Genomic DNA, 13,801 nt, shown 5'->3' with positions numbered 1-13,801 from the left:
ATTCAGTACGGTAAACTCGTATACCTTATTGAACTATGTGCCAAATCCTCATCAGTTCCAATCGCACGTAGGTTCCAGTGATGCAGAAGTACACGCTGAGGCACTAGACCACGCCACATCTTTTAAGCCCATAAGTAATGATAAATTTAATAAACCACTATATCTTTGCTCTGGATCACCATTACATATACCATGTGATAATCTGGAAGTGATGCGATCATATAAACGTTTCGACAGAAAATCTATAAATTTCTTATCATATTCCATTTCTTTGAGTGTAAGATAACATGCAGCACCAAATCCAATAACAATAATCCGAAGGCGGAAAAGAAAAATTTTAGTTCGTTCAAAAGATATTCCCAAAATACCGAAAAATGCTTCGAGACCGGGGTGGGATCCATTGTATTTTTGCGGTGGCGACCTTTGGCTGCGCTTATAAAAAATTAATCTGGGTGGGTCCAACACCGGTTTGGAGACCAAAACTATATCTGCGCAAAGCACTTATGTCCACAATTTTTTTTGTGGGTACCAAATATCATCAAAATTACAACGCGCACATGAAAATTTTCAATTAAAAATTTTCAACTGCTTTTGCAAATATCTCTTGTCCAACACAAAATAATTTACCTCCGCCTTCTGATTATTGTTGTCGAGGTCAATGCGCGTCTTTTAACACCTCTCTCGATATTTATGGACGCATATTATCAGTGTCATGTTGTCGTATAGAATTACCAAGAGTTGATGCGCTGGAAATGTTGAAGAAGTGATTCAGCTGCTATATGTAAATAAATAATAACAATAAATTAAATATATATCATTTAAAAATCAGCTAATTACCTTTATTTTCCATTAAAAATGCCTTTTTCCTCTAGCTTCATCAGCAAACCAACTTTTTTCTTTTTATACTCAGTTGAGCAGAGCTCACAGAGTATATTAAGTTTGATTGGATAACGGTTGGTTGTACATATATAAAGGAATCGAGATAGATATAGACTTCCATATATCAAAATAATCAGGATCGAAAAAAAATTTGTCCGTCCGTCCGTCCGTCCGTCCGTTAACACGATAACTTGAGTAAATTTTGAGGTATCTTGATGAAATTTGGTATGTAGGTTCCTGAGCACTCATCTCAGATCGCTATTTAAAATGAACGATATCGGACTATAACCACGCCCACTTTTTCGATATCGAAAATTTCGAAAAACCGAAAAAGTGCGATAATTCATTACAAAAGACCGATAAAGCGACGAAACTTGGTAGATGAGTTGAACTTATGACGCAAAATAGAAAATTAGTAAAATCTTGGACAATGGGCGTGGCACCGCCCACTTTTAAAAGAAGGTAAATTAAAACTTTTGCAAGCTGTAATTTGGCAGTCGTTGAAGATATCATGATGAAATTTGGCAGGAACGTTACTCCTATTACTATATATACGCTTAATAAAAATTAGCAAAATCGGAGAAGGACCACGCCCACTTTAAAAAAAAAAAATTTTTAAAGTAAAATTTTAACAAAAAATTTAATATCTTTACAGTATATAAGTAAATTATGTCAAGATTCAACTCCAGTAATGATATGGTGCAACAAAATACAAAAATAAAAGAAAATTTAAAAATGGGCGTGGCTCCGCCCTTTTTCATTTAATTTGTCTAGGATACTTTTAACGCCATAAGTCGAACAAAAGTTAACCAATCCTTTTAAAATTTGGTAGGGGCATAGATTTTATGGCGTTAACTGTTTTCTGTGAAAATGGGCGAAATCGGTTGATGTCACGCCCAGTTTTTATACACAGTCGTCCGTCTGTCCTTCCGCATGGCCGTTAACACGATAACTTGAGCAAAAATCGATATATCTTTACTAAACTCAGTTCACGTACTTATCTGAACTCACTTTATCTTGGCATGAAAAATAAACGAAATCCGACTATGACCACGCCCACTTTTTCGATATCGAAAATTACGAAAAATGAAAAAAATGCCATAATTCTATACCAAATACGAAAAAAGGGATGAAATATGGTAAGGTAATTGGATTGCTTTATTGACGCGAAATATAACTTTAGAAAAAACTTTATAAAATGGTTGTGACACCTACCATATTAAGTAGAAGAAAAGGAAAAGTTCTGCAGGGCGAAATAAAAAACCCTTAAAATCTTGGCAGGTATTACATATATAAATAAATTAGCGGTATCCAACAGATGATGTTCTGGGTCACCCTGGTCCACATTTTGGTCGATATCTGGAAAACGCCTTCACATATACAACTACCACCACTCCCTTTTAAAACTCTCATTAATACCTTTAATTTGATACCTATATCGTACAAACTCATTCTAGAGTCACCCCTGGTCCACCTTTATGGCGATATTTCGAAAAGGCGAACACCTATAGAACGAAGGCCCACTCCCTTTTAAAAATACTCATTAACACCTTTCATTTGATACCCATATCGTACAAACAAAGTCTAGAGTCACCCCTGGTCCAGAAAGGCCCACTCCCTCTTAAAATGCTCATTAACACCTTTCATTTGATACCCATATCGTACAAACGCATTCTAGAGTCAACCCTGATCCACCTTTATGGCTATATCCCTAAATGGCGTCCACCTATAGAACTATGGCCCACTCCCTCATAAAATACTCTTTAATGCCTTTCATTTGATACACATGTCATACAAACACATTCCAGGGTTTCCCTCGGTTCATTTTCCTACATGGTTATTTTCCCTTATGTTGTCACCATAGCTCTCAACTGAGTATGTAATGTTCGGTTACACCCGAACTTAACCTTCCTTACTTGTTTTAATTAGGGTTTGGAGAGAAAAATACATATGTATGTATGCATAGAACTGCATAGAAGGGGAGGAAAAATTAATTATTATCAGTAGATTTGCAAGATTTTTGTCATTTTCCCTGCATCGAAGTTGTCATTACATTGCGTTAAGAGAGGACATCAACACCTTACTACCCACAGCCAGTTATAATTTTAGTAAATTTTGCTCTTTTCATCACTGTTTCAAAACGTGGAAAGTTATATATCGAGCATTCCATGGAGAATGGTACATTTTAGCAGACTTTCGCATTGCCGGCATTATTAATATTCAATCCCTAGAAGGTTTAATGAAGTCATATCAATAGTTCCCGAGATGGTGGGGCTAGTACCAAAATGGTGCTTATTACCGGAACGTAGATAGATAGATAATTTATTGAGGATTGCACAGTGACTTGCACATCTCCTTCACAGCACCTCATCCTAGCCGACTTCCTTGATGAACCCCAGCAGTGTTCTTGGCTTGAGGGATTAAATGTGGGAATGCTCTGGCCATGGTGAGCCCATAAACTTAGCCCTACGCCTTGAAATTGCGCCGCAATCTAGAAGGATATGGTCCACCGTCTGCTGATCCATCACAAAATCGGTATGTGTTGTTCGATATTATACCCAGCTTTTGCATGTGACTGTTCAGTCTACAGTGTCTTGTAAGAATAGCCGTTAGGGTTCTTAGGTTATCTTTTTGGGAGGCCTATTAATGCCCTATATCGAGTTGTGCTGTAACCCCCTAACAGTAACTTAGATTGACACAGGCCTGGCATATTGCGCCAGTGTTCTCTCTTTTCCCTCCTTTTTGCTAATAAATGCTCCTGTGGACCAACTGGCAGGAACGGCTCGGGATCGATGGGTCATGCAGTTGCTGCCTCTCTTTCCGTGTTGTCCGCCTGCTGTTGTTGTTATAGCAGTGCTTCGTCCCATCCAATAGGTGCGACCGATCACAAATTGTCATCAATATCTTCTAACGGGAGTCCAAGGAAACTTTCTGTTTCAACAGGGGTGGACCATAATGGGAGGAGTGTTAGCCTGTTACGTTGTTTAACCTGTTACGTTATCCAGCTCGAAGTTGAGCTAGACTGACTACTCTCGTTTCCCTAGGGAGAGTGCGTTCCTCCTCTGTTAGTTTTGTTCTTTGAGTACAGGAATCACCGGCATAGAGGTCCGACGCCTGTTTGTGGAGTTCACTGAAGACATGCTTGTGTTTTTTAGCTTCATACGGCTGTGTTCTCAGGTGCCGTATTTCCTCATAATGTAATGAGGCCGTGAACAACAAGAGCCACAAAAGATTTATAAAAGTTACGAGGACGCTGGATTTTGGAATCTAGCTCAGAGCAACCTGTCCGATGCAACCATCCCTTGCACGTGAAACACTGACAAGAGTATTTATTTTTTTAATTTAATTTATTTATTATTACGGCTGTTTAGGCCTAAAACTTAAACTACTAAGTGCAATTCATTGTTATAATCACTTATTACTATTGAATATGCTGTTGGAATGCCATGTGATTCCGATCAGCATATTTACTAGCGTGACAAAGGGACGAGTCTGGGAGCCAGTCATTTAAGGAAGGTCGGAAAGGACGCGTTTCCAATCCTCCAATGCTCCCAGCTTAAGGCAACAAAATTTGGAACTTATATTTTTCAATTATATGTGTATTTTAAGCTGCCGGAATGTATTAGTCTCCGATCAACACAGCTAAACATGTCTTTGGATGTTGGAAATTGAAAATAACGTGTATCCAATCACCCCTCAACTTTGTTTAGTAAAGACGCTGTCGGAATGCATGAAGATTCCGATTAGCACAGCTCAATATATAATGGGAGGTTGAAAAGGATGTGTTTCCAATCCCCCCTTCTCCAACTTTTGTTTGGCCTTATTTTCGTTATTTTTGTTACACATTATATAATTTTATTTTTATATTAATGCTGTCGGAATGTGAGTGATTCCGATCAGCAACAGTAAATATCTGCTGGAAATACCGAATTCCAGCGAAATTAGTTGTTGGAACTGTCTGGAGTTACAGGTGGCGACCGATTTTCTTTTCCTTAGGGCCGGATGCATTGTATTTTGCTGCTTCCAATATTACCATTCCCTTTTCGCGCTCCAGTATCGGATATATCATGTAAAAAATAAGAGGAGAAAAACTTTATCTTATTGGAAGGGTTTTACAATGCTCCAATAAACTTTTTTTAAAAGTACTGAAGTTATTACTACTTTTTATGTGATTAGGAAGTTCATTGAAATATTTCAGGCCCTTATATATATGACCGTCCTAAAAAGATTCTTTTCCAGCAAACGCAGCAAACTCATTTCTCAGGACCGGTGTCAGTAGAAGGACCCGGATTGGGGTCGATACCTTTCCGGAAGAGGAGAGTATGGCGCAGACCCGCTGCAAGGATCTGCTGGGAGGATGACAGTTTGTGGGAGGGACGCAATAAATTAAACACTGAGTCCGCCTGCTCATTACCCTCTACGCCCCTGTGGCCTAGGACCCAGGGCAACAGTACTACGTTGTGTGCTCCTAATTAATTTAGCTTTTCTACGCACTGAAGGACCAGTTCTGACTTTATTTCGAACGCCGCAAATGCCTTTAGTGGGGCCTGACTGCCTGACTGAGTATGGCAATTGTTTCGTTGGGGTATCAGCGCTGAAGGTTCAGCTTAGCGCACTAACTTATGGCGAATACTTCCGCTTGAAAATGCTCGGATGTGCTTTTAGAGTTACTGATATTTTGGCTCTGGGTCCGAAAACTCTGGCTCCAATCCTCTCTGGCGTCTTCGAGCCATATATGTACCATAGGATCTTGAGCAGACTAGTAATACATTGCACCCGCCCATACCTATACAGCCGTACCAAGAGACTGAGCAGCCCATTACATTTTGGCACAACCGGAGCACTGCTGGACATCCAATCTATATGAAAGCTATGCATTCAAAAGTGTTTGTACCAGTGGCTGGTGCACACCGAACTGGACCAATGTATGCTATATTGATGCCTGCACAAATACCAAGCTATGTTTATGTGAATAATGTTACTGCTTATGTCTATTTGCACGGTTGAGCACATACAGTACCTACGTTTATATAAGGTGGAACACCACACTATCTACATGCGATGTAGCCACCGATCACGTTGTTGTAAGAGATTAATTAAAATATGTTATTCTTAAACACTGATTCTTATATTTTCATTATCATTAAACTGTAGACTGTAGACTCATGAAGGGTATTCTAACTGGACACTGCCTTCTGGCGTCACATGCCTTTAAATTAGGCTTGGTCAGTGATAGCAGATGTAGGAAGTGCGGGTTGGAGGAGGAAACGATCGATTACGTTCTGTGCTCGTGCCCTGCGCTTGCCAGGCTAAGACTCCAGCTGACAGCTGTCAGATCTAGAAGCAGCAAGTGGCTTAAGTTCTAGGAAGCTTCTGGTATTTGTCAAGAGGACGGAGTTATTTTATAACATGTCCTGGTTGTTGATAGGGTTTTTAGCTTGGTCGTTAAAACAAACTTCTGGTAACACTACGGACTCATTCAGTCTATGTGAGGTCGTCATGAACCCGCCAGTTCAACCTAACCTATATTTTGTTTGGGTTTTTACTTTAGAATCAACCGTTTAAGTAAGCGATGTCAGCTAACTAAGCGCCTTCAAATGTAGATCCATAAGGAACATGGGGTCGCCAGAGCCTCGGCTGTTAAAGAAACAGGATTCGCCACGGGTAGGTGTGGTTCACAATTGGGTTGGAGAAGCTATATATTGCGCTGGCAACCCATTGAACGGGTTGCGCTACACAACCCCCTGAACCAATTTGGTATTTTAATCCCCTCTTACGCAGGCATGCCTACTGCGGGTATACTCTAAGCCCCCTAATCCGCTGGAGCCATGAGAAGCGTTAGTGACCTTGGGTGTCCCAAGGAAAGTTCCGTCGTGTCTTGTGTTTTTGGGTGAGCGGCCAGGCAGCAGCGTGCAAGAAATGCACCATTCAGGAGGATACCCTTGCTGAGCCCAGAAAATCTGGAAAGTTGGATGTACTGGTCGGATGCAGCAAACGAGTATATTCTGTAATAGCATATGATCAACTTGGAGATAACCAAACGTTTATTTTCCTGTCCAACAGGGAACTGGTTCTAGACCCTGCTGCTAAATAAGGATAGGCGTAGTCACATCAATTCGTTCCCGGGTTACTCGGGGAAATCAGTTTTAGCAGTACTTTGCACTTTTCATACTGCACGTCCATACAAGAACTTCGGATATTGAATTAAACAGTTGTTGTTGTTGTTGAATTAAACAGTCATCTGCATTTGTTTGTTTTTGTAGCACGTCTAATTTCCTTCGTAACATCAATCAATTATCCCTTGTTATAATGTTGTGTTCTCTATGAATGCAACAGCGAAGTATCTCCTTGAGTCCCGTGTGTCTTTGGCCTCTCAGAAAAGAGCTAATTGTGGAGCCCTATTTATAGAACACTTTTCGGGTTAAATATATTAAAAACTTTAATATATCCTTACTGATTAGTTTCTTTCTCATTCTAGGTAATTTGATTTTGACGATGTGCGCATAGCAATATTCCAAATATTCCAGCTGTAGCTGAAGGAAGAACATAAATTTGCTCAAATTATAAGAAAACTGCGACAACTATCCCCCCGCCTTTTAGTACCACAGATAAGGCGCTAACAAGCATACTATGGAAAAGGGTCAAGACCAAAGGATCAATATCACCTATAAATCGACTTTGATAGCACGAATTGGGGCTTCCGGTATTATCCCTACAAAACTCATATGGCTCTGCAAACTGATGTTGACCAACACCACCAGCGCAGGAAAAATTGGTCGTCATCACTGAGCTTCGAAAGTTTCAGAGAGGGCACAGCTATTAATAGACGTTATTGTACTTAATTAGCTTGTACATATCAATATACACATATGTAAAGTACACTAGAGTAATAAGGGAATAATTTAAATTGTAAAAAAACATTGTATATATGAATTATTTATAATTAAATATTATCTGAACATAAAGGACACGTTTCATTCATGGAAAAAGCGATTTGATAGAAGGTAACCGATAGGCCAGTTAGCCGTGTTGTTGTTGTTGCATATGTTTTGGTTAGCGATAACGAAAACATAACTGATGAAGTAACTTAAAAATGTAAATAACATCGAGCGAGAAGGAATGTGGAAAACACAATAGGTAAGAGCGAGAAAGCGAGTCACACGTACACTATTTTGAGAGAGCGCATACGTTACCTTTTTCACGACAGCAATGTAAAAGTTATTAAGACGATAATTGGTGAACAAGTTATTGGTGACGATTAAGTAATCGATTAGGTAACGGGTACCTGTCTTGTAGGGTAGTAGCTAATCGAATGCCTACCCTTTCAGTGGGTTGCCAGCGCAATATATAGCCTCTCCAACCCAATTGTCAACGTAACTACCCGTGGCGAATCCTGTTTCTTTAACAGCCGAGGCTCTGGCGACCTCATGTTCCTTATGGATCTACATTTGAAGGCGCTTAGTTAGCTGACATCGCTTACTTAACCGGTAGATTCTAAAGTAAAAACAAAAACACAAAATATAGGTTAGGTTGAAGTGGCCGGTTCATGGGGATCTCACATAGACTGAATGAGTCCGTAGTGTTACCAGAAGTTTGTTTTAACGACCAAGCTGAAAACCCTATCAAGAACCAGGACCTATGTTATAAAAAAACTCCGTCCTCTTGACAAATACTAGAAGCTTCCTAGGACTTAAGCCACTTGCTGCTTCTAGATCTGACAGCTTTATCACTCCTAATAGCTGGAGTCTTAGCCTGGCAAGCGCTGGGCACGATATTTCTCAGGGGCCCGGTATTTCTGGGGGGGCCCGCGATTTAGAGGTACTAAGACATTTTTTTTAATTCAGGAGAGTCTTTAGTTGTTCCATGTGGAAATTTTAAGCCGAATTTCAAAAGCAACGAATATTGATAATGATTTTTTACCTGGTCCCTCGAACAGTGAGGAGACAATAAAAAAATCAAACAAAAATATATGTTTACATGAATCCGAAATCGTAAAGTTTTCGTGGTAACACTGATGAAGGTTCATTTTCAAAAAGCCTTCCAACAATACCACCAACTCTATATCAAAGTCTTGATTATTTAAACGACTTCGATATCGGTACCGTGAATAATGAGTTTTTGCGATCTGAAGAAGTCAACGAAATAATTCGTCGAGGTCATCAAAAGTGCCCTGTTATTTTTCCACGTGATTGTCATGACGAGGCATTTCCTACCTCGTTGTTAAACAGAATCTTGCCAAATGGAGAGAAAGTGGGGGGGGGGGGGGGGGAGGAAGAGAGAAGAATACTGGAGAAATACGCCAGGTTTGAGACAATCTAAGTTACTGTTAGGAAGTTATAGGACAAGTCGCTACAGGGCAATAATAGACCTATCGAAAGATAACCGAAGAATCCCAAGAGCTATTCTTACAGGGCATTATAGACTGAGCAGCCGTATGCAGAAAGTGGGCATACTATCGAATAACACTTGCCGATTTTGTGATCAATCAGCAGACGGCGGACCATATCCTCCAAGAATACGAAGCAATCTCAAAACGTAGGGCTAAGTTTATGGGCTCACCATGGCCAGTGCATTCCCACATTTAATCCCTCAAGCCAAGAACTCTGCTAGGGTTCATCAAAGAAGTCGGCTACGATGAGATGCCGTGAAGGAGATGTGCAAGTCACTTTGCAATCCTCAATAAATTATCTATCTACGTTCCGGTAACAAGCACCATTGAGGTACTAACCCGACCATCTCCGGACCTATTGATATGACTACATTGAACCTTCTAGGGATTGAATATTAATAATGACCGCAATGCGAAAGTCTGCTAAAATTTACCATTCTCCATGGAATGCTACATATATAACTTCCCAGGTTTTGAATCAGTAATGAAAAGAGCAAAATTTACTAAAATTTTAACTGGTTGTGGGTAAGGTGTTGATGTCCTCTCTTAGCGCAATGTAATGGCAACGGCGACGCAGGGAAAATAATAAAAATCCTATAAATCTACTGATCATAATTAATTAATCCCTCCCTTTCTATGCAGTTGTATGCATACATACATATGGGTTTTGTTCTCCAAACGCTATTTAAAGAAATCAATTGGTATTTACATGAACTTCGAACTCTTTGGTATTTGCCTTCTTCAGTTGATTATCAACAAAAGCATGACAAATTATCACTAACAAATTCATACATGTTGTTTATATATTTAATATGGTAGGCAATTTACTTACCCTTTCTGGTGCGATGATCCTGGACATTCGGGCCTGACTAGACGAGATTTATTTTGCTTTAACATAGCGTGCTTAACGCGAACCATATCATGTTAGGGCACAATTTCGATTATGCAACCAATCAAAGAAATGTCGTGCTTGTAATACTGCTATGATAGCAGCAGCAGTTCCCGGTGGCGGCACATAAACAACAGTTGCATGCGGATCAGTTGCATTTTTTGCTTCGGCTACCTATTCAATTTTAATTCACATTACATTATCGACTATTGCAATTTTTAATCAATACAAATCAATATACATCCAACCAATTTTGTACCGTATTCCAAAGCATGTTGGTTGTGGAAAGTACCTTGTTTACCGGTAAATCCTTGGCAAATGACATGTGAATCTGCATTTAATTGGAGGTTTCTTGTTGTTTTGGCATATCCTGAGCTGAATCGCACCCCGGCAGAGATGATATACATATATTAGAATAATATAACATTTTTTTTATTATTTAAAAATACACATATGTATGAATGAAAAGCAGAGAGTAAATAATGTTGATTTGGTTGTAGCGATAAGGACACTCCCCGGGAGCGATTTAGTATGACCACCTGAAACCTTCTAGGCCATCCCGTCGATTCTATACAACTTTCAGATTCTAAAAACGGATCTCGACACGCGTCTTTTGATACCACCTTTGTTTGGGTTGTGCACTGTCTTGAAAACGTTACCTTTTTGGGTTTTGGAAATCGAATCTTCCAATTCCAATTGGTGGCAAGAGGACTTGGCAGCTTCTAGTTAATGCGCCAGGTTAATTTAGAAGTGCCTAAACAGCTAACACACGTCACACCTAAAAGCCCGTAGCACAAGCACTTTTTAGTTTATTAGTTTAATTACCACAATTATAGTTTTTCATCGTTTTAAAATGTTTCCCGGAATAATTTATAAATTGTCTTATTAAGATGACGCTGTCATTTCGATGACAGCAAGAAACGTCGATGTGTTAGTGGAGAGCGAAAAAAGCTTTGAATGTGTGGGTGAGCTAGTTACCTCCGTCTTGTAGGGTAATGAAGTCAAAAGCACAATGCAACTCTGTTGGCAGCGTTCCGCTTCCGTTTCCGCTTCTTAGTTTTCAAAGCAAATATCATTGTCTGTATGGCGGAACGATACAAGGTGGCGGCATCGAACAGCTGATTATAACCTTTTTTATTTGATTTGATACATCAACTACCGGCGCAGTACGATTTTGACATTTGTCCATCGAATTTACAAGTACGTGGAATTTTTTTTGTTTGTAGGTATGTCACCATGCTCCCACCTTGTATCGTTCCGCCATGATTGTCTGTCTCATCCTTCATACTAATCGAGCAGTTACCTCTGTGTGAAAGCAAAAAATTTACGATTTCATTAGCAGGTGAAATGAGATCATTAAGTTTCTGTGTGAAAACAGTATGAGATGAGTGGCAAGGAACTTACATACCAAATTTCATTAAGATACCTCAAAATTTAATCAAGTTATCTTGTTCACGGACGGACAGACGGACGGACATTACTAAATGAATTTCTTTTTTCGCCCAGATCATTTTGATATATATAAGTCTATATCTATCTCGATTAGTTTTTGCCGTTACGGGGTACCGTTATGCGAACAAAATTAATATACTCGTGAGCTCTGCTCAGCTGAGTATAAAAAAAATCATAGCACTTGGTAGAGGGAGGTAACAAATTGTGGTGAAAGGAGTCTATGATCACAACACTTTCTTTTCTCAACTGAGATTGTTTGCTTTTAAATTTTTGAGTTTTGTCTAAAACTAAGAAGTGTATTCATATTTTAAGATTTTTGAAACTTCTTCTGTTTCGTTTTAAGATTTTAGACTTATTGTTTAAATAAGTTTAAAATTTAAACTGAATCAAATTAGAAAAAACAATTTACAGTAGCAAATATAGAGGTTTCTAACTTGTTCCAAAAAGTGTTTACACCGATGAATGGTTCAAAATTCAGGCTCAAATTTCTAAACGTTTTACCGTTACTACTTTCAGATGTAAATTGGACGTCATTGTCAACTAATTGTACAAAGCAAACATTTTTTAACATTTACCGGCTTTTGATTTTTTTAGATATTGACGGTACCATGCCTATTTTCTGAAATTTTACTAAATTTTGTATTTTTCGCCATAAAGTTAACCCCCTAGCCAGCTTTTATCACTTTATAAATATTTGTAATGATTTATACCAATTTTTCTATATTTGAAATTTTCTGTATCGAAGAACAAGAAACACGATTTACAGGAATCTTTTCTGCGTTCAGATTAGCCCGTATACCAAATATAGTCAAAATATTTGAGTGTTTGCTCAAGTTTTCATGTTGACGAACGGCTTGGGATATATAAATATTTAATATATATAAAATTTAATTTTAATTCTCATCAATGAATTAATTTAACCAAAAAATATTTTCGGCTAAAAAAATCATGGTTTGAGTAGCCTACTGAAAGGTTAAGTCTGCTCTTTGCACATGAAAGTGAATTTTCTTATTGAATTCGAAAATTATCCTGCTGCGTCACGTCATTGCTTTACCAGTTCCCTGGCAGTGCTGAAAGCTCAAAGGATGAAATTGATAAGCGCGCGTGAATTAGCTTAGACAAATAAAAATAAAGTAAATTACCTCTTACTTCATCCATCTATATATATAAAAATCAAATTCTGTGTGTGTGTGTGTGTGTTCGCTATGGAAACGTATTTCCCACACTTCAATCATCACCAAATTTTGGCTATAGGTTCCTTCGATAAAGACGAAAGTTTTTAATCATGATACAAAAACGAAGGTAGTTCCACTCAAAAATTTTTTACGTATTTGGTGATTTTTGAAGTTTCATAATGTTTGTTGTTTTGCTAGAGGCGTTGTCATACCGTTACTGTTTGAGGCGAAATTATGCTTTGCCACGATTTATGTGCATGCATATCGATTGAGAATACATGCAATTTTATGGAAAAATAGTGGATAACGACTCATACATTGGTTAATGACTCATATCTTAAATGGCAGCTTGACCCCTAGACAGGAAAAAAAATACCTGTTGTTCTAGCATGGTCCTATTATCATGCCCCTACAGTGGATATTTCTCAAGGCATGTTGAGAAAAAGTGTACCTCCAAAGTCTGCACATCTATGTCAATGCTAAAAGGGCACAGAATGTGTATAGGCGGGGCTGCCCCAAGGTGACCCCTCGTACAACGGGCAAAGGAACTCACATAACTACTGGCTAACCTGCAGAGCTACAGGGTAATGTTCTCCCTAAAAAATGGTTTAACAATTCCCTTCTAAAGCGCAAGGCTTGAAAATTATACAACAAATAAAAAATTAAAAAATGAGGACTTGTAGCCAGTTTATCAATAAATTGCAGTTTCGGTTTATAAGCACCTCCTTTGAGCAATTGACAAACGTGTATGTTTTGTCAAAATGTTCTGAGCAAACGTACGGACACTTATATTCCCCTGTTTTGCATACTTCGATCCATTTTTCTTCCACCAAAACAATTTTCGGGAGCTCGAAAACCTTATTAAAAACCCTCTGATATTTCGTATTAAAATATTTCCAAGGCATGGGGCTCATTTGTTTTCTTTTTTTTTTTAAATAACTATGAAAGTAATTTAGTTGTATACGTTAATATGAAATCCATCAAAATTAGAAAAATTCGTAACATTTTTCAATCTGG

At 38.5% G+C, this 13,801-nt stretch overlaps 1 protein-coding gene and 1 pseudogene across 2 annotated transcripts in view; both read right to left on the bottom strand.

The window, feature by feature from the left end:
* The window catches only part of LOC137246062 (cysteine desulfurase, mitochondrial-like), a 31,091-nt pseudogene extending 30,800 nt beyond the window's left edge, over positions 1 to 291 (bottom strand).
* Positions 1 to 13,801, bottom strand: part of LOC137246817 (G-protein coupled receptor dmsr-1) — a 796,706-nt gene that overhangs the window by 237,700 nt on the left and 545,205 nt on the right. The gene's annotated exons all lie outside the window — the stretch shown is intronic.

This window comes from Eurosta solidaginis, chromosome 3 (assembly GCF_040869045.1).
Source record: "Eurosta solidaginis isolate ZX-2024a chromosome 3, ASM4086904v1, whole genome shotgun sequence".
Classification (NCBI taxonomy): domain Eukaryota; kingdom Metazoa; phylum Arthropoda; class Insecta; order Diptera; family Tephritidae; genus Eurosta; species Eurosta solidaginis.
Note: the sequence above shows the minus strand (reverse complement) of the source record. Positions and strands in the feature narration are given on the sequence as shown.